The sequence below is a fragment of the Helicoverpa zea genome, chromosome 17, assembly GCF_022581195.2.
Source record: "Helicoverpa zea isolate HzStark_Cry1AcR chromosome 17, ilHelZeax1.1, whole genome shotgun sequence".
In the NCBI taxonomy this organism is placed as follows: Eukaryota; Metazoa; Arthropoda; class Insecta; order Lepidoptera; family Noctuidae; genus Helicoverpa; species Helicoverpa zea.
Window position 1 is genome coordinate 6938996 of NC_061468.1, and position 18637 is coordinate 6957632.

An 18637-nucleotide genomic window follows, 5' to 3' on the forward strand; every position below is an offset into this window, starting at 1 on the left:
ACCCTTTGTAACCTGAACTTTTTACGTATTCTAACCTCTTTTCAGTCAGTGTACATTTCTCAGTTAATTAACACTTTCTCTATATTTATCTTAGGATAGGACTCGTGTTTGCTGATTGCGTACGAGGCCTAAAATGTTTGCACATCATGTTAGAACGTTATTATAATTACAGATATATTTCAGTTTAACCTAACAATTTTCGCAAGATACATACAATGAATACGAGTTAAGGGATTCCTTGGTTTTATAAAGAAGAAACTAATGATGATATTTTAAAAATTGTAAATTGAAATCTGTTTTAATATTGAAGCTATAGAGTTATGAAATATTTTGTGGGTTGACCCGGATTCATAGCTCTCGAGTGTAAACGACTTATGAACTCAAATTATTGTAAGCTTTTGTTGATAAGCGACGTCACTGTCGGCTGTTTCTAGTCTCTACACCCTTCTCAAACATTTGCCACCCGACAACTTAGAATTAATTTGTGGACAATTAATTTTAACTTTACCAATTTTCTCATGTTATCTACTTATATAATTAGTTACGAAGGCGTTAGTCCTTCTTTATGTAGTTAGGGCACTTACCTTAATACAGTAATAATTGAGGTTTAGCAGCTTATTTATGATCTAAGTAATACGAACGGCCATAACTTTTCGTGGAACAAGATATTTTTATGATGGCTGAAAGCGTCTCGGATGGACATTGAAATCTGAGAAATTGAATCGACGGTTTGGAAATAAAAATGCTTAAAATAGAACTGTCTCGAGTAAAATTCTTGGATAATACTGGACGCAGACAGACTGACAGTGTTGACTGTGATCCTTTGATAATGATCTGCAGAATAACAGTGTTATTATCCCTGTTGGCCTGAGGCCTCTTCTCGTTAAGTGAATGAACATGCTTTGATCATCAGTGTAGACTGGACATTATAGAGTAACAGTTTTGGAGAAAATATGGTTGATAAATAATTTCAATATGCGTAATAGTGACCAAACTCGTTGAAAATTAGTTTGACTTCAATTCCTAAAAAGCCCCTCATTGACAGTAATAATTAATGACCAATTGCGAAGTACAGGCGAAGTAACTATTAAGGTAAGCTGTGGTAAATTCCCGAATAGAATTGTTTTTCTTCAAAGTTATTAAAACGGTTTTCAAAAGGTCGCTTTTCAAAAATGTTTTCGATGCATCATATTCTACAAAAGACCTTTTAGCTCCCCACTGTCACAACATCTTATTTTAAATATTTGGCATTTGTTCACAAAATTAGCGTAGCGCTAATTTGTTATTGGGCTATCGCCTACACCTAAAACTGTTTAGCTTCGATTGCTCTCAATATAACGCAAGACGATGAGCGATTGATTATACTGTTCCCCATAACTCAAGATCAGAAGCAACAGAAGTGAACCCGAAATCAAAATAAACGAAATTAATTAAACAATAAAACAACTAGCGAGACTAAACAGGATGTTTCTCTATTTAATGTGGTAAAATACCTGTAAGGAAAAAAATGTGATTCACTAAAATACAAGTAAAGAATGACACGGGAATGACGTATATAGTCATCAGTTGGGACACTATGGTTGTGAGCAAGTCGTAATAGGTACAATTGTGCCCTTTGCCGTGGGACATCACCGCCCGAACATGGACCGTTTTCAGTCGAGTTCGTATCCGCGGCCGAGAGGGACGCCATCGTGCCGTTCGCAGAAATACATCGATATCGACATTCATACTTTCGCATCTCTAAACTTTTAATAATTTTGTTGAAACAGAACAGCTTAGTAGTGATTAGTGTTTTGTGAACAATAATTGGATTAGTTGTGCAAGTTTCTGAACTTTTATCGTTCGAATTTTGTTTTCCCGGTAAGTAATGTTTGTTTAATGTTTGATAAGTCGGACTTTCTTAAATTGTTTCACACGTTCTTATTTTATTACTTAGGTTTTCAGATAATTTCATAAATCATTTGTTTTTTATTTCTAATTTGTAAATTAAGTCAAGAAGGAAGCGAATTCAAAAACTTGACAACATGTAGGTAATTTTTTGTAAGCATAGTGTACATATTTTTATTTAAATAATATTATGTCATGATTAAAGGTAATTTTTATAATAATGATATTCACAGTACATTAGCTACATTTTTATCCAATTTTTATTTCCAATAATACGAAGAACGCCTTTCCATTCACATACCTATCTTAGTCCATGAATTCTTTTTATCTAAATATTTTCGTTAGCACTCTAGTATAATAAACATTGAGATAATGCAAAAGTTTTTCACAGTACGCAGTTATACGAAATGGTCGTAAATATTGTAGTAATGTACTATGGAAATACTACATCACAGTTGTGTCATACTACCGAATTGATAGTCGACCATCGTAAAATAATTTTCTTTTTCATCGCGACGTTTATATAAAATGAGTCATTTAATAAAGAATATGATCTAAGTATATTCTTACGTTTTGTTCTTATATAAAAGCTTGCTAATGTTGATACTTATGTATACAATTACGATACCTAATTGGTGTTAATTAATAACAATAAGACGCTTCGTGGTTTCTCCGCCTACAGCTCTGTTTTCAGCATCGGGTACTTCCCTACTGATTATTTTTAATTTTCAGTATTTTGTTGTAAACAACGGGTATCTTACAATTAGGAATGTTATCGGGTTTATTGAGCTTGTTTGTAATGTTAAATTTTGAATTTTATCGAAATTATTGTACTTGTTTGTAATGTTAAAAAGTTTTTCCCGGAAATTGTTATTCGGAGTTTTAGTAGAAATTGTATGGTGTTCTCCCTTTTAAATAACAAAGAGCTTTTTGGCTTTATTTAATTCGATTTTGATACGGTTACTGATTACAAAGGAGGGTATACCAGAAATTCCGTATTAAGTTTTTTTTATACCAACAAGATGATTTAATAAATAAATTAGGTGTTGTAGGACGTCCCATTGGAAATTAATGGTTAACGATGGTTTGACCTTAATGGTGCATTTCATAAATTGCCGTCCTATTCGGTTACGTGAAATAGTACCTTCAGGGTCCCAGTGAAACTGCAAAAAAATACGTCAAAACATCCATAGATTTTTATCATTACTCTCTTTGTCAACACACTAACTTAAGTGGAACAATGAATTTTATGCTTAATAATGTACCTATTATGTATTTCGATATATGTATCAAAAGCTATTGTTCATTCGCGTACATATCCCTGCAGAGTTCATAATGTTTATCCTAAATTATATTTGTTCAAAGCATGTTGTGGGAAGAAAAGGAAAAAACATAGGTATTAGTTCTTATTGAGTTTACCTTATGATTCCTAAGTACGTTTTAGAAATGTTTTAATAAGCTTCCAAAGTTCCAAATGTGGTGTATTTACAGGGATATGATACCGAGATTTCGCAGGAATAAACAATATTTTTTTTCCTAGAAAATCCCTAATGCATTGTGTGCAATATGAAAATATTTTTTCAACGAAATCGATCCTCATTATAGAAAATATCCGTGGGAAGTACCTAATTAAATTAATGCATTAGATCCCGGTTATTACTAATATCTACTGAACCGATTTAATTAAAATATTGCACACCCTTAGTCTAAACACAAGAAAGGACACACATGGGATAGGTACTTTTTATCCATTTGCGGCAAAAAGTTCCTTCGGGACGTGATCACGTGAGTGCTAGCTACTAGGTATAGAAATATATACGTAGTATTTTCCAAAAGCTGGTTGTGATTTTGTGCTGTTCGTTGATTTATGGAAATCGGCTCATCAGATTACATGGCCACATATTGTCGTACAATATAGGCTGTAGTAGTACCCCTTTGAAGATTACAGGCGCTGTGTTTCACAGCTGGTAAATATTATGATGTGGATTTGTGGTGTGGGGATCTTTATCATCCTTTATTTATTTGGTGCAAACCGTAATTTGAAGATCCCTCCATTATTTTGAGTATTGCACAAACAAACGGAAGGAATGGAAATAATGGAAGATTTTGTTTTATAATACGTAAATATAATAATGGTAAATTACAATTGTGCAGCTTGTCCAACTGCACAGAGAATACTACTGCCAAAGACTATTACAATGAGTCCTTTCAATAATGGATGAGGCGGACAGGAGACTATTAGGGTAAAGGTATTCATATAATCAGTCCGCTCAAGTGTCATATTTGAAATGGGAAAATTATGGAATTATGCACAACCCACAACCACATCAACTATGTACATGTCTCATCTACATAATATCTTAGTTAACTATCAAAATATGAGCAAGGTTCAGAATATCCAGGTACTCAAGTGTGAGTGCCATTCGATACACTATCTATGTAAAGTCAACTCGATTGAGCAAGCTATTGAGCGGAGAGAGCAGCTTTTAGAGCGAGCAGTTTCTTAAAATCGCAGTTTTTTCGCTCCAATTTTTTTCACGTCCCTATTCGCTTCTGACAAAGCAGAAAACCTGAGGGCTGTAACACGTGGTACATCACAGCTACCTAGCATTACAGCTCATTTTAACAAAAGAATTTTCTTACACGAAAGAATTTTAAGATCGCACCTATAAAAGTTTAAGAATTGACTTACAAAAAGCAATGTCATGTGAAACGCTACGGAAAGGGGTTGAACCTTTCAATATTGCACGTTCAGAATCCAACTTAAAGCAGCTGTAATTTTCATTATGAAAGGCCTTTTCAGTCAGGCTACTATCAATCAACCGGCTTAGGATTTCCGTTCGTTCCTGTTGCAATTGTAGGCTAGATAATGTAGGTCATGTGTTGAGCATTTCTGAAATATCCGAGGTACTGACCTGGCTAAAAATCTTGAACATTCATTGACTTCGAAATCCTGATAATTAAAAACCTTTTGTCATAGAATCCTGCATTTGAAGAGCCATTATGAACGTTATTTAATAAAAAACAATAAGCTGCTTTTTTATAATGATTATTAAAAAGGGCTGCTTCTTGGTCTTTTGATCGTAAACAATTATTACTTCTAACTCCAGTTAGTAACGCAAAATGGCGTCAATCCGTGAATGAAATAGGGATAAACTAATTTAAATGTAGAAGCCATCGTAGTTTAGGGTAGGTCACTACTCGCTCTAGCGACGGGTGTAATTAACGACTCGATTACTAAGATTAAACCCTCTTCAAAAGGGGTAAATCCGTATTTTGTTTACTAAATAAATAAGCTTTATCCTTATGTATTTAAATTTATATTACGGTTGCTAAGATACTGCTTTCTTTGGTACTTTATCAGTTGTTAATCAGGCAGCTGAAGCTTTTTCATTAAGTCAAGATCGGATTAAATTGAGTGAGAGTTGTTGTAATAATTGAAGATAATTTTAATTGGACCCACTCAAAATAAAGAGTGGGTTACAGTTTCATTTTCAGGTGTTATTTTCTAAATGGTATACCTAATTTTATACAATGCTAAACCTTTTTCACCATATATTTTAACGTCGTCATCAACATTATGTTTACGTTGTGGTCGGCCGGCCTGTGATGTGAAACCTCAGGCGGCCAATGATTGACGGTTTTAGTCCCCGTTCCACATAACACGCATAATAAATTAGCTATATAACCTTTATCAAAACACGTATATACAATAATAGCTATACATACACATACCTGCATACATTTGGAGATTTGTGGCGTGCCATGGCATGTGTCTAGGAGTATGTTAACATAGGCTTATTATTATAATGACAGCTATGAGCTATGTAATGATCTGTATTGTATGATAATTGTATGATTTGCTGGAATATATTATGGCTGCTGAGAGGTCGTTTCAAGTATCAACACAAGGGTAAATTAAAGGTAAATCGGCCGCAGTTGCACTACTGGTTTGTATGTAATTACATGAAACTGATTTAGATCGCAGCGGCAGCAGCACATGCAGTCGCCCTTAGATTTTCCATTTTCATGTTGTTGTAGTTGCAGTTCTTTGAAAATGACCTATTACTTAAACCATTCGAACGTGCGAATTTGAATAATGGAGAATACTTAATTTAAACATGTTTCCTGTATTAAAAGATATCTATTCACATATTTCAATAGAGTAATGAGAAAAAATATTGATAAGTCTATCAGTTGATACTAAAAATAAAAGCATAATCAATCTCTTAAAATACATTTCCACTGGTGTTGATTGATCGATGAGTTCACAAACGTATTTTTTGTATTAATTTCTTGCTGAAAGCGGTACAATGGACAAAAATTACAAAATTAAGTAAAATATTATCCGCATTATAAGCTATATCTAGTTTTGAAAATAAGGTTTAGCTTCTCCTTCATTTAAGCAGATAATAAGATTACTTTACAAAGTTCGTAGCAAGTAACTTATAAAAATATAAGATACTTTAAAACCGCGCAACATTTAGAGTTTCAGCAAAATTGTAATATACCACCACCTCCGTGGGGATTACATAGTTTAAAAGTTTCATAAATCCTTTCAAAAGGTCACACTGAAAGATTTTAATAGATTAATTAATAGAGCCTATACTTATTTGATATTTATTAGTAGGATAACGGAAACGATGCGTAAAAGTAGGTACCTAAGTTTAAATAATATTTTATTTGTAAGTATATCTTAAGTTGAATAACTCAATGGTATCATTGATTGGGAAAATCTATATCGATAGGTACCTATTTCCAATCGTTTAAGTTTATGTGGTTCTTTTCTTTGTTATAACCTTATAGTTCTTACTACTTCCTTATAGTTATCACATAATTTGTCATTTCAAAGGTCTCAGTTTGTTTAGCTATAAATGGGAAACATTTATAATAACGTGGTGCATTTTGGCCACTGCGTAAATGTATGAATAAAACATACCAGCCTGCAGGCAACTTTTCCTCTTATTTGTAGGTGATTTTTTCTGATAGTTCTAAAGAGTTTTGCTACATCAAATACAGATACAGATTTTCATAAAATATTATTACATTGTCTGGGTGAATCCGTTTTTCTGTTGAATACAAATGAAGTTAGGTGACAAGGAGGCGCAGCAAAAACTGTTGACAGTAACGAGTCGTGATAACAATTTAGTGTTTTATGTTCTTACACAGTTTAATGCGTCAACGGATACATCAGTTTACAAGAGGAACGACGGCGAAGTAAATAAGAGCTTTTTGTAATTGTTGGGCCGAGTTCCAAGGTGTAACGTGTAGGTTAGTACCATATGCAATTTTCTTCGGTTAAGATTTAAATTGGATCGATAGTTTAGCGTGATAGAGTGCTAGACAGACAGAGTTATTTTCGCATTTATAAATGTTAGAGAGAATGGTTTTGATGAGCTGCAGTACGATTCTATAAGACTTCACTCTTAACTTCGAATCTGAATCCGCCGTGAGTTACTACACTAGCGCTACTCTTTCGAGCGTGTTTGCGAGTTGAACTAAATTAAACTCGAGATTTTGACAGGTAAAGTATGAGATGACATTTAGAACGTTTTGAACCGAATGTGGAGTGAGAGTGAATAGCGAAGTGAAATGTGAAGTGAATTGCGAGTTGTTGTTCGAATTTTATAGAATCGACGTACTGAATTAATTTGTTGATTTACAGCTAAATTAGTGATATTTCCATCACTAATTTAGCTGTAAATTATTGTTATTAACATCATTCATTGTTTAGTTTGGTCACCGATTCGTACAGAACCGAGTTAATATTAATAAAACAATACGTTTAGTACTCAATTTAATGAATTGCAGGCTTTATGTAAAACTGTAGCAACATTTATTTTATTACAAAAATATTTTTCATTGCTGATTTCAATGAATATTTATAATAAGAGCATTTACATTTCTTAACCCCTTGCTTACTCATGCCATTGCTAAGGTTGTATCAACGTTAACTTTTGTTGTCACCAAACCCTTCCAGTTTTACTTGACCTGTCTCGTCAAGCATTTGAAGAGGCTCCATCAAGACTCATATTAAAACATTTTGTACATTACTTCACGCCAACAGTCAGCAAAGGGTTAGACAGAAATATGTTATAATACCGTATTGTAATCTATTTTTAGATGGTTATTAGTCCCAAGTAACATTATTGGCATCAAGAATTTCAAATGACTCCAAATATGGGGTTGTTGTTATTCAGAACTAGGTTTTACTTCGTTTTCACCCTGAAGAAACAACTTTCCGTACCCGGATAAAAATAACTCGTTGTAAAAACTAAATTAATGTTATTCCGATATAAAAATACTAAGCAGAACGACCTGAAGGAACTACTTTTCGTACCGGAATAAATAGTAACCTAATTTTTATTCAGATTTAATAATGATAAGCTGTTTTACTGCTCAGATGAATCAAAATCTGTTGAGTAATTTTTGCCTGAAGAACTAACAAACATAGGTACAAATTACACATTCCACTATGATAAACATTCACAATTATGACCACTAAACCGAATAGGCAACTAAAATCAACTAATATACGGTAAAGTATGGCTTACAGTTTGTGTGTGGGAGTACTATGGTACAAACACGGTTGGTACATACTCGTAATACGGTACATTGACAAGCTACAATGTCTGACGTAATAAGTTCTGAACATTTACGAGTATGCTAAAGTTTGCATGTTGTTAGTATAATCTGTATTCTGTAGATTGTTGACAATATTGAAGCATTTCCCAGAAATTTTGTATATGTTGGTATGATACTATTTGAGTAGTTAAGTATATTCTTTAATAGGATCATGTGGGAGATATTCTGAACTTAGAAAATTCGAGGAATTTTGTTATGCGCCGTCGCTTATCTGAAGTAAATAAAAATTCGAGAAAGTAATAGAAAATAAGTTATTTACACTTACAGGTATTTTGTGAAAGCATTTGCCTGCTCGCATTTAAAAATGTATACGGAATAAAGTGTTTTTGTCCATGCTCTATTAAGGAGATATATATTTACGTAAATTGACCTTTCAATAGGCAAGGTATAATTAAAAAAGCTTCATTATCTCTGTACATTACACTGGCCAACAAATTATTTTTCATTTTTTGGTGCAAAGGTGAAATATACAATTTCTTGTAGAATATTTGATACGCAATCGAAGTCCAGAACATAAAGTTGCACTAGCACGTAGGGATTTAGAGATATACCCCTCCTAAAGTACCAAAAACGCGTTTTTTTTATGAAATTTGATGTAATTTTTTGGGGACAGCAGAATTTTCTAGTAATTTCTAACTAAAGCATTATATAGTACTACTTTCCCCGCATTAACCCCATTTTAATTTATATTTTTGCAAGTTTTCTTTCTCAATATATACCATTTTATATCTAAAGTGGAGTTTTTTCATACTAACAGGCCAAATAAAATATAGGGAAGATCGAACTATCGTAGCTGTATACAAATTTCATGAAAATTTAAACTCTTAGCGTTCGAAAAAAATATGAATTTCAATCGGGAAGAGTAGTACTATATAATGCTATAGATAGAAACTAAAAAACAATTTTGCTGTCCTTCAAAAAAATCGTCAAATATCGTTAAAAAACGCGTTTTTGGTACTTTAGGAGGGGTATATCTCTAAATCCCTACGTGCTAGTGCAACTTTATGTTCTGGACTTCGATTACGTATCAAATAATCTATAAGAAATTATATATTTCACCTTTGCACCAAAAATGCTGTTGACCAGTGTTATTAATTATAATATGAGGCTCGTGTTTTGTTTCTTTTAAATAATATAATTTTATCTTCTATTTATTATTTAATTAGGGTTCCGTAGCCAAAATGGCAAAAACGGAACCCTTATAGTTTCGTCATGTCCGTCTGTCCGTCTGTCCGTCTGTCCGTCTGTCACAGCCGATTTACTCGGAAACTATAAGTACTACAGTGATGAAATTTGATGGGAATATGTGTTGTATGAACCGCTACAAAAATATGACACTAAATAGTAAAAAAAAGAATTGGGGGTGGGGCCCCCCATACATGTAACTGAGGGATGAAATTTTTTTTTTCGATGTACATACCCGTGTGGGGTATCAATGGAAAGGTCTTTTAAAATGATATAAAGTTTTCTAAAAAACATTTTTCTTAAAGTGAACGGTTTTTGAGATATCAGCTCTCAAAGTCGTAAAAAGTATGTCCCCCCCCCTCTATTTTTATAACTACGGGGTATAAAATTCTAAAAAAAATAGAGGTGATGCATGCTAATTAACTCTTTCAACGATTTTTGGTTTGATCAAAGTATCTCTTATAGTTTTTGAGATAGGTTGATTTAACTGTAATTTACGGAACCCTTCGTGCACGAGTCCGACTCGCACTTGGCCGGTTTTTATTTATCCATTTATTTCAGGCTTCAAGGCTTTTCAAATAAGGGCTTGACAACATTTGGTTGGCACATTAACATAAATACTCCAAGCTTGATAAACGATATTAAGTGTACTTGTGTAATTTAAATTTAATAGTTTATGAAATTCTGAAACGAAATGCTAATAATTTGATTTCCCGGTATTTTATTAGCCCCTAGTGAAAACCCTTTTAGGGAAACTTGCAAATTGTTTTCATCGAATTGACATTTAATTTTAAACGTTCCTACCTCACAGAGATAACTTAGGCGACAATTTACTGTCGATTTTGATATTTCTTGCCTAGTTAAATGTTTGTCTAAAGGCATCTGAGTTTTGTTTGACTTTATCAGAAGCCTGCCAGACAAATACGATATTTATTCGAATTACTGAATGTTTTAAAACAAAGTAACTTAAACTGGGACCCCAGTCTACTCAAAATTAAAACCATTCAACACGTTGGTGATTAATATAAATAACAATTAGAATTAATATCTATCTACAGAATCACAGCGTATCCAAAAATATTTTCAAACGTTTATGTAAATAAAATTATGCACTCTATTTGCTGATGCAGTCCATTGAGACACTGACTGACTCTGTAAGTGGATCGGGAACAGAGTGCGTGCTCTTCGAGGAATGAAGAAGCTTTCGAAATTGTGAGGGAAAAGCCACCAACAAATGTACTGATAGCTACATATAAATGCAAGAATTTTCCGCGTCCACGTTTCTTAGTTTAATACGTGCCAAACTTATGCTGCCTGTCCACAGAAGCAAAGCGAGGCTGCGAAACCGAGAAATATTTTCCTACTAATTAATATTTTAACTGTACAGGAAAATTCAAATATAGAATTGTTTTTCTTTTAACTTAGGAAAATCATTAAAAAAATATATTTTGAATTGCCCGCTACCAGTCGAAGCATTGACATAACAGCAGCCATTTTTGTTTAGTTGTCAATGGGTGGCAAAGCTTCGCGAAAGGTATGGTCTCATGCGCGAACTTGGGTCCGAAGTCAGTTATGAACCAACATTAATTTGGAGCAAACTATATTTATTAACACGTTTCAACCCGTAATCAGATTAAATGGGTCCAGTAAGGAGTTATAAACGTGCAGTATAAAGTAACGATGCAATAAACTTTATTTTTCTATCATCGTTCGCGCTGTGACGTAAAGTTTGTGACGATTGGCGTAACTCGTGTCAGTTGTTTTATATCAAACTGTGCCCGTAAACTGTACAACGGTTCACTGTGTAATGGCAGTTGGAATTTTACTCTCTAAAAAGTGTATTTATTATGGTTTGTTTTTTGACGACTTTACTGTAGTAATGAAAACAATCTTCGAGTTAAGATTCTGTGTTTTTTTGTTTGCGAAAGTAACACTGTTCTTATTTGCCGTAATGAGACATGTGGTATATAAATATTGATGTACAAGTAAGGTTCTCAATGAGTTTTCAATCCACATTAATTGTTTAAAAATAGCACAGGCTTTAATGTGGTTTCATTTCACAACAACCACCCACGCAATCATGACAAAGAGATCATAAATTATTAAGTATGTTAAGAAAATACATATAAATTAACGCTCTGCATTCATTATAGAGGTTTACAGTGAATATATTTACCTATAAATAATGGAATCCTGTTTTATCAAATCAAAATACATGCCATAATTATTATCCTTCATGTATTGAATTTTATTCGACCACAATATGAAAATGAGGGAGAATTTTGTTTACTTCATTAATTTTACTTGTTTTCTCAGTATTGGAATTTATGGTTAACGGAACATAGTTTGTGGATCAACAATATGGTATACATTGAATATATTTTTTAATCACTTACTTGACTGTGGGGAAATATCTCGATACTGCCGGTCAGATTATTGCAAGATTTAGAGTTTAGCAAGACCTCTGGAAGCTTTAGTAATATATGTATGGTGCTGCCATATATATTCATTTTATTTCAGAGATTTTTGATGAGGAACACTAACTTTTTTGTACAACAAATAAACGTACAGACTATAAGGAGATTTTTTTAACGTTTTTAGTAGTAAGTTTTTAGTTTTACCACAGATTATATAATAGTTACTACGTAACAGATAAATCACTCCATACAAAAAAGTCCATACCTACTGTTATAAGCACCTACAAGTTCCCAAACTACCTACAAATTCATAGCTGCGTTAGAAAATGAACCTTAATAGCTCCAGCGCTCGATTGTTATTTCAATGCGATAGCGCACAGTTCAGTGACCGCGACCGTGCCGACAGCGAGCGTAGGGTTGCCTCTTACAATTAAATAGGGAAACAAAGTTACGCTTATTTGTAACTGATTTCCCAAATTAATGGAGGTGCACAACTACTTTTCGAGCACAGAACACGCAAGTAGTTTATACTTACCTACTACCCCTGGCACAACACCGCTGACCGCTGATACATATCTACTTACTCAAAATTGGTTTCTGCCAAGCCACCATTTAGTTGGACGAAAACGATACCTACTTATACTCGAAATGTTTTTAGCTACAAAACTCGGTAATCATTGCATGTATAACTAAGTATAAGGTATAAGTATCTATAATTTAAGTATCTAAAGTACGTCGCTTATTTTTAAAATGACAAAGAAGATATTATCTTCTTTGTCTACTTATTAAGTATTTTTACTTTCAAAAATAGAAACCTATGTATATTCATACATAGGTATAAAATATTTCCAAATATGCCAATACATATATAATAGGAAACCTTTATATTTTCCTACAATAGTCACATAAGTATACACCTAAACAAATCAAAATAGTTCTTCAGTTTTAATTTTAAAAACCAAATAAAAAATAAACAATAACTGACCTGCCTACATCTCTAGGTAAACGGAAAAACGAAAGCTTTATATTTTTTCTTTTACTTGATCTGCAACCAAGCACAGCACATAACTGGCCAGAGGTCGACATGTTCACTAATAAAAATAATAAACATAAAACGCGCGCGTTGCGAGCGGCTGTCGAAAGCCCTGTGCCGCGTGGGGCTACCGGTAACCCAGCGAGCGGTAGGCATTTATCGCGCGCAAGTACGTCGAGTGACAGAGGCCTGGTTTTACTGCAAATTGGTACCCGTTATACGATTTTTTTTTTTATAATATTTTGAAAATGTTAATAGCATAAAAAATTCAAACTCATAAAAAGTTTCATATTTCGAATATCAATATTTAATTCGTTCGTTTAACATGAATACTCAAATTTGCAGATATACCGTTGGAATATTTGGTTTTAAATTCTGAAACGAAATCCATTCCGATTGATATTGGAGTAATGATTTGCTTTCATGCAAACTCTTTGAACATAAGCTCGAATCTTGTTTTTAGGGAAAATTGTGTTTTATTTACCAACTATTGCCTTACTACCTACAAAAACTTAAACATCTGTTGAACAATTGTCTAAACAAATTGTGGCTGTAAAACGGACCTTATTTCAACGTCATAATCTGTCATTTTTTTAGACAAGTGTTCAATAGACGTTTAAAAGTTATTCTGGCACGTCGGTATTGGTCTTACTACAAAAACTTAAACATGTGTCAAACACTTGTCTAAAAAAATTGTGGCTGCAAAACGGACCTTATTTCAACGTCATAATCTGTCATTTTTTAGATAAGTTTTCAACAGATGCTTAAAAGTTTTTGTGGCACGAGCGACGGTATATTTTATATTTTATGTTAACACTAGCTAGGGAACTATTTGCTTACCGCACCGGAATAAAAGTAGCTTATAGCTAAGAAGCTTAGAAAGATTTTTTCAAATCAGACTGTGCCTGAGAATAAATCCTAGAGCGTTTAAAAAAAACAATCTATTTTGCTTTATAATATTTGTAATACAACAATAATTAGGTACGAGTAACATCTAAACACAACAAATGTTCCAAGCGATTAATATTAGAAACCTACATTAACTTTATATTATTTTGTGTAAATATCTAGTAGCGCTGTAGGCAAATAATGTAACAATCCAGTTTTCATTACAGACATAAGTAGAGCACAAATGATTATGTTTACTTAGAAAACAAACAGCGAGTTGTCTACTTAATATTCGACATGTGTACTCTTTTTTTCTGATGGGAAATCATCTACTGACTCCTCCAGCGGTGAGGGAGTGTCAGACTCTTACTGACTACAACCTACAACCCATCTTTCGTAGGCCTTTTGTGCACCTGATTTTAGGAGGACAGATTTTTCTTCGCTCTAATGATTTCAGCATAATAGCCTGCTACAAATATTCAACACTTTAATAAGTTTTATGTTAATGATATCGATGTTAGTTGTTGACAAATAATAATGTTTACTTAGAAAAAAAAAGCGAGTAGTCTACTTAATATTCGACATGTGACCCGGTGGGACACCCAGCCTCACCCGTGTAGGGGCTTAGGAGGTCTAATTTATCTTCGTGCTGAGGATTTCGGCACATAGTAACTTCAACACTTTTATAAGTTTTATGGTAATAATATCGATATTAGTTGTTGATTAATAGTTCTTGTGATAACTACTAACAGACATGTTATTGTTTAATGTTTTTATTTGTTTAAATGACACGAGGAAGAGTTCAGTTATCCGCATAACTAAATACCACAAAATAACTAAATAACACAATGTATCATTTAATATATTCAAATTGTGGTCAATTACCCAAAGCATGGCTGGTAATAATTTGTATTTATTCAAAGAAAAATCAATACTAATATTAAAATGTTTTATTGTTAATGCGCTAACTACTGTCATTTGATTGAAGAAGGCTCTAGGTTTCTTTTTTCAATGGAGTCGGCTAAAATCGCTGGTGAAAGTTTACAAATGAACCATACTTAAATAACGACAGCAAACGCTGAAATCTCCAATGATTTCGCAGATTTAAATACGCCTAAGTAAACTTCTACTATTAACATAAGCTTCTAAATTACTTTTTAAGTCAAATAATTACTGTGACAATTGATGTTGCTGAATCAACTGTTTACAGTAAGAGTATACATACTGCAGACTAAACAGTCGGCCGAGAGTTGACCAGTCATCATCATCATCAGCCTATAGCAGTCCACTGCTGGACATAGGCCTCTCCAAGTGCACGCCACTGAGATCGATTTTCGGCTGCTCGCATCCAGCTCAGTTGTTAGAGTTGACCAGATGGTAGGCAATTTTTTTTATAAAAGTAATCTTGATTCCAATAAAAGTTTTCAGTCGTTCAGATGCCGACTAAGTACCTCATCTTTGAAATGTGCGTACTACCCTCTTCATACTGATTTATGAGCCCAAACAAACTATCGGCCGACTAAAAGTTTGCAGTGTATCTCTTAGTAAATAGGTGCCTACTGAGCGAAAGGCTTCGTCGACTTATTTCTCAGTAAGTCTGAACTCATTTAAATAATATTAATTTTAAGTAAGAATTGTGTTTATCCCTAATTTTGAAGGGGGTTTAAATTTGATTCCGAAAATCTGGTTCTATGGTTGTGTAAACAACCTTATTTACGAGAAGATTGAGTTAAAGTGACTGTAATTATTGTCGACCTGGTTTACTTATATTAACCTAGTTGTGGAAATGGCCAAAAGACGGTAATCTAAAATTAACTTACCCCATTTCTACGTAGTGTGTGTTGTGGAGAGGCCCACCTCTTTGGTAGTCGGCACGGGCAGTTAGAAGCCAGAAAGACTGACAACCAGTCTTACCAAAGGGCTTCGGGTTGCCCTGTTGATGAGGTCATATAGACGATCGTTTCATCTTTACTAAAACACTGGTACTCAGAAGCATCTCTAGACCCAAATACTTTTTATTTTTAATTGAGAAAAGGCTAAGGAGATTTCAGATTGATTGTAGATTCAAAGTAATTTGGAATTCACAAAACTGTAATTTAGTCAAACATTATTATGTCTGATACAATAGTTGTTACTGTCACCCTGTAGTTTTAATCAAAAACTTATGTACTGACTTAACAATAGCCAAAATCGAATTACTTTAAGTTTATACTTGGTAACTTGTTTCAAGTTAAAGTAGGTGCGCTCTATACAATGGCTCGTTATAACTTTACTGGGTACAGGTTTGAACATGGTTTATCAATTAGCCTCAAGTTGGGAACCTTGCAAACTTGCAATACATGTATCTTTTAGTTAATTAGTTGGCCATTTTTCGTGAGTGCTGTGTAGAGGAAAAAACCGGCCAAGTGCGAGTCGGACTCGCGCACCAAGGGTTCCGTACAAATGCTGTATAGATAAAAAGTGAGTTTCGCGCCAACCGTTCAGTTTAGAACAATCATAGTTATGGTAATTTCGTGAGAGTCAAAATAGTTAATATTTTTTATTTTATAATATAACTAAAATAGTAGGCCAGTACCTTGTAAAAGTTATTTTATTAAAGTTATTTATATACAACATTTTATAGTCATCATTCAGAAATCTGATTGAAAATAACTAATTATGTCTTAAAGGTCATTGGGCATATCTGACCCGCTTTGTAAAAAGTGGCGGACATGAATCAAAGTAGTTTTAAATCGTGGAGAATGGTATGACGTTTCTTTGAATATAAATATTTTATTAAATTTCCATGGAGACGAATGTCCAGGATCGTTTAAAAAATATAAAAGACAAGCAGTTTCAGAGGATTGTACAGGTTGCAATGCTAGTTTTTATTGTTAAAGACTTTTCATAAAGAAGGAAGATGCCAATTCGGATGACCAGGATCTGATGAGGATCTGTAAACCCTGAGAAATCCAGGGCAACTCTTGAATATTGTAGGCACGCATCGAGTCAAAACCAGACATGTGAGTGTATTTTTGAGGGTACTGGTAAACAGAAAAGGTTTGGAGCTGATTTGATTATGGAGACTACAGAGAGTCAAGGGAACTCCTGAACGATATGTTGCAACTACCACGTGTTTGGGCTTATTTTATTCGTATTGGCGAAGACTTTCCACATAGATAGGTTTGACTGCCATTGTGGGATCGATAGCAAAGATCAGATATAGTTATGGGAACTCCTTTACAATTTATAACGTAACCTTGTGTTGGAGCTTATTTTATTTTAGGTGATGCGAATTCACTACTAATGGGATCTTTTATTTTTGAGGGATTAATCGTTTCAGGTTTTTTTCGAAACTGCCTGACGACTTGTAACTGTCGAATTGTAACAACGACTGCTAGAGAGTAGGATTCGGGGCTGCTGGCTTTACGTTTCTAGAGCCTTGACAAAAGTGTAGTTCTGTCCCTTTCTTTGTTTTATAAAGTCGGCTTTATTTTATTTTGTAGTATTTTACAAACAAATCCAACTTCAAACATATAAAAAAGCAACAAGAAAACAAAAGCAAGAAAGAAATTAAAAAGATGTTAGGTGCATCGGTCTAGAAGTCGGTGTCTCTAGGATGCATCTATATTTATTTAACCACCGAGATTTAGACCGATGCATATAAACAGTTTTCTTGTTGTTTTTAGAAGTTGTTTTTTTTTTTGTAAAAAGTTTTTATTTTTAGCTTTTGTGAAAAGTTCTCGTCAATACGAAAAATATAAGCCCAAACACGACGTAACTAAAACATACCGTTGAGGAGTTCTCTCGACTTTCTCACGTCTCCATCATCAGGTAAGCTCTAAACCTTCACTGTTTGATAGTATCATCAGACATACATCTGAGAATGAAGTTTTAACCCTATGCATGCCTACAATTTCTGATAGTTGCCCTCGATTTCTGAGGATTTCCATCATCAGATCCTGACCTGATGACAATGGAAATAAACGGCGAGTATACTTTTTCACTACAAAGAAATGATTTCTCAAATCCGTCAAACTTGGTCGTTTAAATTCCCCATTGAAATGAGGAAAATATTTGATGTTTAACCCTGATTTTCTCTAGATTCCCATGGTTCACATTGATGCGACTAATGCCATAGTAAATCAGAGCCTTATATCATTATACTGTGCCATATTTCGTTCGTGTCCGCCGTGGGAATGGTTTCCACACTAAGGTGCCCAATGACCTTTGAATGATTTAGAATTTTTCACAGTTTAGAGGCAATAAGATTTAAGAAGTGTTAGATATGAATTTCAACTTTAATATCTCTACGCGTTCATGTGAAAAAGAGTAGGCAGTAAGTTTATAATTATTAAAAAAATATTTTATGTCATGTAAGCAAAAATAATATTTTAATATTTTATGTAACTTCATCATTTTCGCAATTTTTCCTTTATCTGTACTATATAACGTTACTTCGTGCCGAATTTCAAGATTCTGAGTTCACGGGAAGTACCTTGGAGGTTTTGATTCCCTAGCGTGTGACGGAAATTCGTCTAAGGTGTCGGTATAAACTGCTGTATCTTTTGATCGCGTTAAGTTAGAAGTTTGATATTTTCAC

The 18637-nt window shown here is 33.7% G+C and overlaps 1 protein-coding gene across 2 annotated transcripts in view; it reads left to right on the forward strand.

The window, feature by feature from the left end:
* Positions 1–1654: 1654 nt before the first annotated feature.
* The window catches only part of LOC124638357 (G-protein coupled receptor dmsr-1-like), a 67954-nt gene continuing 50971 nt past the window's right edge, over positions 1655–18637 (forward strand). The window contains exon 1 of one of the 2 annotated variants that reach the window (XM_047175297.1): positions 1655–1860. The gene's annotated coding sequence lies outside the window, so the exon portion shown is untranslated. The remainder of the gene's footprint in view (positions 1861–18637) is intronic. The other variant, XM_047175298.1, reaches the window with a different exon arrangement.